Source organism: Molossus molossus, unplaced genomic scaffold (assembly GCF_014108415.1).
Source record: "Molossus molossus isolate mMolMol1 unplaced genomic scaffold, mMolMol1.p scaffold_m16_p_5, whole genome shotgun sequence".
Taxonomy (NCBI): domain Eukaryota; kingdom Metazoa; phylum Chordata; class Mammalia; order Chiroptera; family Molossidae; genus Molossus; species Molossus molossus.
The window spans coordinates 19572760-19585036 of NW_023425388.1; positions in this window are offsets into that span (position 1 = coordinate 19572760).

Sequence of the window (12277 nt, forward strand, 5' to 3'; positions counted from 1 at the left end):
GCAAAACAAGCCAAGCAGAGAAAAACAAATATCACATGATCTCACTTATTTGTAGAATATAATGAACTAAACAAACTGCTGAACAAAATTAACCCAGAGACAGGGAGGTGGGGTACAGGCTTACAAGCCTCAGAGGAGGGGGGGCTGTTTGTGGGGAAAGAGATAAACCACAGAACTTACATGTGTGTATGCATGACCAATGAACATAGACAATAAAGCTGGTGATGGGTAGGAGGGGAAGGGGAGGAGAGTGTCAATAGGGGAAAAATGAGAAACATCTGTAACAAAAACAAATTAATAAATTAAAAATTAAAGAAAAAGACTGATTTGTCCAAAACTTAGAAATAGTGTCAGAATCATTAAATTGTAAAATGGAAGGTGAAATAAATTCTATAATATACAGTTCTGTTATTGTAATATTATGTAGAAAACTTCTTCAAATTAGTTATTTGAACAAAAATGAAGTGAGAACTTTTTTTCTATTTGGTTTGTTTTTTAAATAGTTCTAATTTCTACTATTTTAAATATATTGAGACTTTTTGGCTGTTTTCAAAAAACAGAGAAGCATGTCTTTGGAACAAGAGTCTAATCTAATGAAAAGTAGATAAAATGAAGAGTAAGCAATTTTGATTTTAGACCTCAAGTCCTGTTTCTAATGGACATATTTACTCTACAAGCTCCTTCAATGTAATTTCTGGCATGTAAACTATAACCAACCTGATTGTAACCATATATCCTAAGGACTTTTCAAAGATTGCAAAAATGAATAATATATTACTTTCTCATTCCTATCAAATGAATAGAAGAAAGGAGAATAACACAAATTGATAGCTTAGTAAATAAAGTACCAGCAGAGGTGTTCTAAAGTTAAAAACAAGGGTGCTTTAGAAATAGAAATAGTTATATATAAGATCAAATAAGAAATTTCAACAACAGTAAAAATTTCAATCTACGATATCAATTCAGGAATACAGGGTAAAGTGCATTAAACAAAGATGAAGCTGAAATGAGATGATTTTGGGGCCCAGAGAAGAGGACACCTCAAGAAAGAGGAGTAAACAGTTGAAATATAAAGTGGTCAGAAACAATTCCAGAAGTATATTACAAGTATCAATTGTAATAGCCAGAGGAGATGTTTACGGCCCAAGCAAGTTCATTTAAAAGAACATAAGAACATGAGATGAGGCAATGATGGCCATTTGTAGATATTTCAAGGTCTGCAATATGAAAAAAAAATATTTATAATTCTTATTAAAAAAAAACAAGCTTCCAGTTTTTTCAAAAAACCCACAAATATAGTGAAAGATAATTTTTTAACAGATACATACATGCAGGGTGGGGCAAAAGTAGGTTTACAATGTTCATAGGGGAAATAACACAATAATTAATGAGTAATTCAAAAATAAAGTCTGTGCTTTGTGTACTCACAACTGTAAACCTACTTTTGCCAAATTCTGTATATGTATTACATACAACAGCTTCAAACACCAGAAATGTTTCTTTTGGCTAATTTTATAGTCTTCCAAAATGCTACATGTTCTTAATTTTTTATAATAGGTGAATTATATTTGAAAACACTTTCGGAAGTCAAAATTTAAATATAACTTCATAGAAAATATCTAAATACCAAATGAAAACAATGAAAAATTAATTATGGTTACTCATTTGTTTTAAAATAAGATTAAATTTCTCTTTCAATATTCATGGGTTATTAAAAAAAACATGCTTAACAAATGAAGTTGTGTTTTCATTTTTGCTTTTCCTCATGCACTGGTGATTCTGAACAGTCACAAAAGGCTCCATATTTATAACCAGATTATGACCTCCCTAAACAACTCAATTAAAGCAGTAGAGAATCATAAGAGTATTAAAATTCATTACAGAAAACATTTGCTGAGATTGGAAAGTGAAACTCTAGAATCTGAATACACAGTGTATTTAAATACCTTTAAACACTTAATGGAGCCAGCATTCCCACAGTATTCAGCAGTTAAGCATTCAAACCATGTTTGTAATGAGACTTCTCAAACTTTATGGTCATTGCATTTATCAGCATTAGCATTCAACACATAAATTGAAAATAGAATTTTATGTCTGGATGCCCATTTGTCACATTTTTGCTTTCTAAGCTCTTAAGTAGAAGAGTAAGAAGGCATATTCCATTACTGGGAACATCTTTGAATATTTAATAAAACACGTGTGCACACCAGTCCGTGTTACAAGAGAGTTATTAACATTTTTTTTTAGTTTATTTATTTGTTTATTTGTTTATTTATTTATTTATTTATTTATTTATTTATTTATTTTTGTTACAGATGTTTCTCCTTTTTCCTAACATTTCTTTTGTTTCTTTTTTTTTTTTTTTTTTTTTTTTTTTTTTTTTAGTCCTCACCCGAGGACACTTCTTGATATTTTGTTCAGGTAGAGTGGGAGGGAGAGAGAGGAACAGAGAGAGAGAGAGAAACATCGACGTGAAAGGGACACATCGAGTGGCTGCCACCCACACGACCCAACCAGGGCCGGGGACAAACCGCAACCAAGGTACGTGCCCTTAGCGGGAACCGAACCCGGGTCTCTCCGGACCGCAGACCAATGCTCTAACCGCTGAGCCAAACTGGCCAGGGCCATTTCTTTTGTTTCTTTATCAAATTGTATACTATCTCTATATGAGTTTCTGTTTAGACAGGAAGATGATCATGATGTCACAATAATAATAGCTCCCTGTTGACAAAGAAAGCAAGGCAGTCTTTGGCTAATGTGACATCATACTCAGTACTCTGGTTCGAGGGAATGTCCTCCACTCCAGTTCTTTAGTAGATTGAAATGTTGGCTCAATATGCTACCTTGTAGCTCCACTATCTTCCTTCAGAAGTTTCCCAACTGGAAGCTGTTCTAATATCTATTGTCAAGTGTAGCTCTGGCCAGTTTGGCTCAGCGGTTACAGTGTCCTCCCATGGACCAAAGAATCACTGGTTCAATTACAATCAAGAGCATGTACCTTGGTTACAGTTCATCCCAGCCGTGGTCTGGGTCCTGTGGGAGGCGACCAGTCGATGTGTCCCTCTCCCCTTCTCCCACTCTATTTGAAGATATTTGAAAAAATATCCTTGGAAGAGGATTAAAAAAAAGAAAAAGTGCCAGTGTCCTATCTGCTAACATAAGGGCTCCTAGTTTCATACCAAGACTTGAACACCAACCTCAATTTCCATCCGTTATTCAGATATCAGAGTATTCATTTCCCTATGAACTGCAACAGCAGCCAGATGATGAGCAGAACGTTTCTGTCAGTTTTAGGGAGACTCTTCCAATGTGCTTACCACATGCAATAGAGAGCTTTGTTTCTTTCCTATATTTCAAGATAAAGAGACAGACTTTATTTATTTGAAAATCTGGACTAGGCATTCTGTATTTTCTTTTCAAGCAGAGTTCCTGATATTTCATTTTTACTTTTTTATTACTTTTATTTTTTGTAGAAAAATTTTAAAAATTTATCTTTATTGTTGCCTGGCTGGTGTGGCACAGTGGATTGAGCATCATCCCATGGACTGAGAGGTCCCGGTTCTACTTCAGGTCAGGGCACATGCCTGGGTTGCCAGAACGATCCCTAGTGGGGGGTGTGCAGGAGGCGGCTGATCGACATTTCGCTCTCACATTGATGTTTCTCTCTCTCTCCTTTCCTCTCTCTCCAAAAATAAATAAATAAATAAACTTTAACAAAATTAAAAATTAAAAATAAATGACAATCAAATTTATCTTTATTCTTGAAAGTATTATATATGTCCCCCTTTTCTCCTACTGTGCCCCTCCTTCCCACTTGTGCCAGCCTCACTTTGAGGATCATGCTGAGAATAATCTTACCTTTTGTTAAATTAAGAAGTACTCTTAGTCTTTTGGATTCTTATCAATCGAATCACTATAGTGTATAATGAATTTCATAGTGCCTGCATCACAATAAATGGAAACAAGCAATCCATAAAGAGAAAAATGTTGCCCACTCCACTAAATGAGTTCCTTGATTTTCCACAGGAAATGCATAGTTCTAGCCAGGACATTGTTGAATCAACATGGGTATGGTATCTGATTTGGGGCTATATGGTTCTAGAGATAAAACCAGTGAATGCTGTATCTATGAATTTCCTAGCCTTGTTTGTTCAACATTATTTTCACTGAATTTATTAAGATTATATTTCTACCTTTTTTAACAATGAAGATATAGTTTGCGTATAATAGTATATCAGTTTCAGGTGTACAACCTAGTGATTAGACATTTATATACCAAGATAAGTCAGTTTTTCACTGTCTACCTGTTTACTTAATAGCTTTGGGATCTTTTCCCCAAATCCCAAGTTTCATATGTCACCCTCAAAAGGACCAATTGCTTTCACAACACAATTATGAGGCAGTATAAGGTTCTCTGTACAATACCTTATTAATAAACACTGACTTCTTGATATCCAGGTAAAGCTTGTCATTCCTGGGGGAAACCACTCTCTCCTCACTAGACAGACCACATATTCCTTTCTAATAATGTCTGTAGCTCCAAATCATTTTTCCTGAGCGCTGAGATGAATCTACATCCCAAAGTGGAGTGATTATAAAAATCATTACTTCTGTACGAATTCCCAGGAAATCATCTCTAGCTGTCAATCATTTTCCTCCTTCGGAAATTTGGGACGGCCAGGGAAGCATATGTCTCCCTGATGGTTGTTATTTTCCTGGTTTATTGGTGAGTCCTATGGGGCAAATAAAATGCAACTGTACTATTTATCTATGACTAATATTTAAAGGACATGTTTCTTATATATTATAAGAGAACCAACAAATGTCCCACAATACTCAAGGCTACAATAAGAAGAATGTTCTCTTCATATTTCAAACCTCTTTTTTTATAGCTTCTCACTCTGCAATTCCTAATAATTACTCAGTTTTGAGACTTTGATGGTGTCTTAGTCTCCTCAGGCTGCCGTAACAAACCACCACAGAATGAGTGGCTTAAACAACAAACATTTATTTCTTAGAGATCTGCAGGCTGGAAATTTTAAGACCCATGTAGTGGAAAATCTAGTAGTTGGTGAGGGCCCTCTTCCTAGCTTCCAGATGGCTACCTCCACTTTATACACTCACAAGGAGGAGAACAAAGAAGAAGCAAGCTCTCTGGTATCTCTTCTTATAAGGACACCAATCCCATCATGAGGACCCCACTCTCATGACCAAATTACCTCCAGATCCTCACCTCTTAGTACAGTCACACTGGGATTAGGGTTTCAACAGATGAATTTTGGTGAAAAACAAACATGCAGGTAGTATTTGCATTATTTATATTTTGTAACTATTACTGTTAGTCTGAGCAAAAATAATTCTGCGCTATTATGTTAAAAAACAACAACACTATTATCTTTTTGGTAGACTGAAAATTCTGGGAAAATTGATAGTCTCTTAGCTCAGCTTGAATGAATTTTTAAACTAAAACAATTTTATTTTTCACAGCCGTAATTACCATAATGAAGCAAGTAAATAATTATTTCACATTATCAATAGTGTTGTACATTTTATCATATATAAAGAAATGTGTTACCAGTACTTACTTTTAAGCACAAAATCACTATGATAAAAAAGTGAAAGTTATACAAATAAATATCAATTAAATAAGTTGAAGTCTTGCAAAGGACGTGTAGTATTCTTGGGAATTACAGTAATATAAGGAGAGCATTCTTCATTCACATGGAGCTGGATTTTAATGAGCATGAAATTCTCAATGGGTTAATTCATTATTTCCTATTTGGACTAAGAATAAGTTAATTCTTTTATTCTATTAATTTAGTGATATTTTTGGTAAAGGAAAAGTCTTTATTTCTTGGGAAAATCAAAAAGTTAATATCAGGGATATCGATTATATACCAGAGAACTCCCTGATATAATCCATACATATTTTAAGGAAAATATAATGGATAATTTATAAGTTCCATAATATTGTAAAGAAGAGTTTTCCAACATGTCAAATTGATTCAAAAATTAATTCAAGACACATTCACATCAAGCTGCAGCCTGCACCATTTTGAGTTGAGAGATGTTGGTCACCTAAATTCTAGTAAGTCTGATTTATCATAAGATAAGAAAACAGCAAGGAAGGATGTAATAAATAAAAATTCAAGGCGTTAAAGACAAAAATACTGAGGTTTCATACAAGAGAAAGAAGCTAAAAGAAACTCACGCAAATTTCTAGTTTCAGATATTCTCATTTATAAATTTATAAATAAATTAATTTTATAGTGGTATTGCATCTATTGGCCTGGACAGGATAATACATTTGATATGGAGAAATTTGCTTATCAGAGAAACCCATTACAATATTAACCACAGGCCAAAACACTGCATCTGTCAAGTCTGTGAAATTTTCTGCAGTGGAAGCAGAAAAACATGAAACACTTCTAAACACAAATTAATTGTTTCATTTTCCCTAACCTGAGAAACCCCATTAATGCTTAAAAAATTGTAAACTAAACAAAACCCAAGTAAGAAGAGTGACTAATATTTTCTTTCATCTAATTCCAATGAGTTAATAATTATGTCTTAAAAGGAACACATGATACTTTATATATATACATATATATGTATATATATATATATTTTTTCACATCATATACACTAAGAGTGCCCTAATCATAAGATAGGGCTCTGCACTGTGAAATTCCATTAACTCTTGTTGCAGCACACCATACTAAATATAATGATAAATTAAACTATTTATGCACTTGAACATACACATATGCATAGTACCGTAGTGAATAAATGCTATTTGAAATGTACATAAAAATTTTAAATATATGTCTTTCTGCTTAATGGTAAAGCCAAACATATAGACACAAGAGAGATTACCTGCAATTCAAGTCAGTGTACTGTTATTAAGAACCCATTGTGTACTAGGCTTTTTGCTAAATCCTTTCAATAAATATTGATCTTTAATCCTCACGATTATGAGGAGAAAAATGAATATGGTTTCAAATGTAGATGTGGAGGCTCAGAGAGGAGTAAGTAGCTTTGTGAAAATCACCTACCTGTTGATGACAGAGCTGGAAGTCCAACTCAAAACTTCTGAAAGTGGATCCCACACACATTTCACTGGGAATGTAACCCCTCACTCCCCATGCACCCACCATCATGGTTTTCAGGCCCCTGACACATTTATAACTATGTTACCTGCTGTGCCCACTGAAATTTTTATGTAGGTCAAGTTTCCAATCTATTAATGTGTGGAATCCATGTAAAGATTTGGTGAATTACTTATTTGGTTTTGTAGTCTTATTTAATGCCCGAGTAATATGGAAAATGCTTACATTTGAATAAATCATTTTGTATTCATTACTGAATGTTAAGCAATTTTCAAAGAGCTTAATAAGTGTCCATTTTTCCTGTACTCCCCTTAGCTTTTCTGTTTAACTGTCCAAAATCTTATAATTACTTCTGTATTTGTATCTCAAATTGATAAGCTTCTTGGTAAAAGGCAAACACATTCATCTCACTCTAAATATCTCTCATTCTATTCTGCTCTGCTGTATCTTATACATGTTTCTTTGTTTCATTCATCTTATAATACTAAAATACACCTGAACAAATTTCTCTCCTCCCAATCTCTGAGATCCTTAAGGACAAGGTCTGTGGGCTCTATTAAATACTTGGATTTCCAGTCCTTCACATTGAAATAGTACTGTATTCTATGGATTAATAAACTATGGTCGCTTATCCTGTTTAAAGCCTGAATATTAGAATCTAATGTGATAAGCAGAAGTTAAAGTCTGAATGTTGCTGGTTGTAGAACACAAATGGAAGATTTCTTTTCAATTTTTTTTTCTTTATTGATGTTAGGGAGAGGGGAAGGGAAAGGGAGAGGAAGATAGAAACATCACTGAGAGAGAACATGGATTGGCCGCCTCCTGCATGCCCCCCATTGGGGATTGGGCCCACAACGTAGGCATGTGCCCTGACTGGGAATTGAACCGGCAACCTCTTGGTGCATGGGTCAACACTCAACCACTGAGCCACACTGGCCGGGCACAAATGGGACATTCTAATGAATTTATTATCCTTGATAATGATCTCTCTCACATGTAATGTTGGAATTGAAGGACCTTCTGGTCCTCGTTGTTTTCATTGCTGTTATACAAAAAACTAACTACATAAAATCAGAATTAGGCACATGATAGACTCTTCTCCGTTACATTTGGGACTATTACTAATTTATATTACATGTATATTTTAATTAGGTACTTGGAGTGTGAGTTTATCAACAGGTGAATTATCTTGCCAAAAACAATCACTTTGGTACACCATGAGAAATTTTCTTAAATGTATTTGAGTTAAATTAGATAAATTACTTTGATAATAATAAAATTATAATAAAGATTAATGTATTTTTCTCCTTGAATCGGAAATGTTTTCAAAGTTAAGGGTTTTCCTTTCCTGCTCACCATGCCAACATGTCAATTGTGGGTTCTTTGCATATGAGATCAATAAATACCTTATGAGTTCAGTTAACATTGATCTTTCATGGCATCTAGTTCAGAAGTTTGGGAATAACTTCTGGCCCTCTACAAAAATCTTTAACTTATTTTGAGTTGTAAACTATGAAGTCATGATGTTATTTCCTGAATACATATTGAACCTATACTTTTAATTTGAGATTAGTTTTATAAATTCTTATCATTGATATATGTTAGGCTGCTTTTAAGCTATTTAATTTATTTAGCTCAACCATGCATTTGGTATTACACTAGATAAAAAGAGTTAAGATATACTCCCTCTCCTTAACATGCCTGTAAGAAGGTAAAAAATGCAAATATTTATTAAATAATTTAGGATGTAATTCATGCATGATGAGAAAATGTATTACACTATATGTTCATAAGTCTCTTCTGAATGTACCACATGCTTTCTTTCATTGGTCTTTGTTCTAATATCTGAGTCTAAAATACTGTGCTAACTTCACTATTTTTTTTCATTTTTTCAAGGACAAGTTGGAATTCTTTCTCTACTAAGATTACTTCATACATCCATTAGCATTATCTTTTTAAATTCCAACAACACTTATTATCTGAACTTTGGCACGTCTCAATAATTTTTCATTCAAATTTTAATATTTCATCTATTAGATTGTATACTTCTTAAGTGAAGAAACTATACTTTACAAGCCTTTTTTATTTGCTCACCTAAGTAAAACTTAGTAATGTGACTTATAGGTGGCAAAGGCTTAGTTGATAGTTTACTGATAATTGTGGTGACATAAAATTTATTTTATGGATAATCTTCACAAATTAGAAGCATGGTGTGAACACCTAGCACTACTGAGAAAAGCTCTTTGCTCTCCTAAACCTTGTGCAGCTTACACTGCTTTGGTCAAAACAAATTTATATATATATATGTTGGTATTCTGATAGAAATGTGAAACCATAACTGTTCATTTATATGGCACAAGAGGGAGTCTTTGGAGTTATGATTAACTTCAAGATTTTGAGATGGAGAAGTTGACCTGGATTATCCTGGTGGGCACTACATTACACATGTCCACATAAGATAGAGGCCAAAAAAGACTTCACACACAGGGAAGTTAGAGTGGAGATGGAGCATGGAGAGACGAAGATGCTGACCTTGATGATTAGAGTGATGCCTCCACAAGCCAAGGAATTCCAGGAGATACCAGAAGAGCCAGAAGGGGCAAAAGAATTCTCTCATACAGCCTCAGAAAGGAGCAAGCCAACGCTGACTGGTTGATCTCCACCCAGCAATACTAATTTTAGACTCTCAACTCTGGAATTATGAGAACATAAATTGGTTTGTTTTTAAGCCACCATGTTTGTGGTTATAATGACAGCAGCCGCAGGAAACTCATGCAGTTGATTTTTGTAAGAAACTTCTAATTAATGTTAGTATCCATAAGCATGGTACCCAGCAGGACAGGGAAAGATTTTTCTTAAAACCCCAATGGTTATGTGAGTATTTTCTTTTAGTGATCATATTCTGTTTAAGTACTTTGGGGGTAAAAATATTTTAATATTTTGCATTGGAAGCTACAGTCTTTAAAAAATATAAAATAAAAAGATTACAAACTGTTAGAACACTGGGTATACAGATGGAATGCTAAAACATCAAACTTAAAAAAATGAGTGCATTAGAAAATATTCTTCAAATAAATCAAGGAGTTAAATCAGTAGGTATATGAAAATTATGCTCTTTAAATGTCACTTAACACTTCTCAGTGATTAGGTTTCCAAAAAAGAAATTCAAGTAATAATAAAAAAGAACATTGTCAATTCCAGTTCATCTGCATAAGTTTAGCTGCAATGATTCTAATCAAATCACAAATGGAAATTAAATTAAGTCAATTTTGATTTATATCTGAGGTGTCTCAATCAGAACATTTCATCAAACTAATCAAACTAATTCCCACCTAATTTTATGAAAGTAATTAGTGAAAAGCAATAGAAAAACAAATTTCAATAAGCATTTTAGCAGTTAATTTCCATAACTATGTATTCAAAATCAATAGAAATAGATTGTACATATATACGCATATGTATATGTGTGTATGCCTAAATATATTATGTTATTAAGCCATAATTCTCTGCTGTCTTGAGAAACAATACAGCAGTTCTCATTTTAATCCAATTTAACAATTAATGTCTTCTTTAAAATAAAAAGAATAAATTAATTAAGACACTCAATGCCTGGGAATTTTTTTCTCATTTGACTGTTCTGTCAATAAACATTAATACACCCTAAAAATTACTAATATAAGTTTTTCCTATTTCTTCTTCTTTTTTTTCCTCTATTGATTTTAGAGAGAGAGGAAGGGAGAGGGAGAGAGAGATAGAAACATCCATGAGAGAGAACATTGGTTGGCCGCCTCCTGCATGCCCCCCATTGGCGATTTGGCCCACAACCTGGACATGTGCCCTGACTGGGAATCAAACCAGCGACCTCTTGGTGCATGGGTCGATGCTTAACCACTGAGCTACACCAGCCGGGCTCCCTATTTCTTATTTTATAAATAAGTAGAGATAGTAGTTTCTTACACCTCTTGAATGTATGCAGAATTGACACATATTAAATCTTTTCTTTTTAATTTAAATTTGAAAATCAAAATCTTAAATGCATACTGGTTAAATAGTCAAAAGACACTATAAGGCTCATTACAGAAATGGTTTCTTCCACATACACATTTAAATTCATGAATCACTAGATACAACATATTTTGGTGTGCTTCTTATGCTACTTACTTCTGTGTATTTAATGGAATTATTATGTTATCGCTGGCTTCTTAACTTTTAAATGCTTTCTAGTGCCTGAAACCTTACAGAAGAAAATGTTGCTATCTTACAATATCAGTACTATAAACCACCGCAGATACTATCCTGTTTTTTAATCCTTCCAATGTCTTTATACTAGACAGTTTATTTGAAATAATAGTCAGTGTTGTTATTATTATTATACAGATTATTCATAATTGTCATTTATGATTAGATTTCCTAATTCTAAGTCAATGTTCTCTTTACTCATAATTAATAATTTACTTGTATTTTTAGATTTGAATATGAACACTCTCTAATCTGAAAATTCTCATTGAGTTGTAAAATTGGAACACTCCTATCCTTAGAGAAAAAAAACCTCACTAAATAATTTACTAGTTCTGTGTTTTTTCTTAATGACAACCGTCCCATATTTCATTATTTTAGACTGGTTGCATTCTTTGTCCACAAACCCTACAACTTTCTTCTCTTTTATTTTGTTTTTGTTTTTTCATTTGGTGTGAAATATTTTCTTACAGCTTTCTCAAAAAATGGTTCTTGAGAGCTAAAATTGCCGTGGCCTTGTAATTATAAAAAATATTTTATTTACAATAATAAATTGCTAGTGTTAGATATAAAATTCTAGATAGGAAGTCATTTTACTTTGAATTCTAAAGTTTGTGGCAGTTGTCACTAATTATTTCAGGAGGTCTCCACACTTGTTTCTGTTTTCCTTTATCCAAATTTTCAACTAAATTCACATCAAGTAAACATATAGCTGAATGAATGGGCTGAGAAAAGTTCTGGGTCTGCATTCCCATCCTAGAAGCTAATTAATACAATTTTAGCTTTTGCTAACACATACAAATAGGTTCATAAAAGAGTACACCTCAACAAATATAAGAAAGGATCGAGACTATATCAATAAAAATATTAGTGAAATAAGATTAATATAAATGTGATTGAGAGGACTTTATACTGTGTAAAAAACATTTATC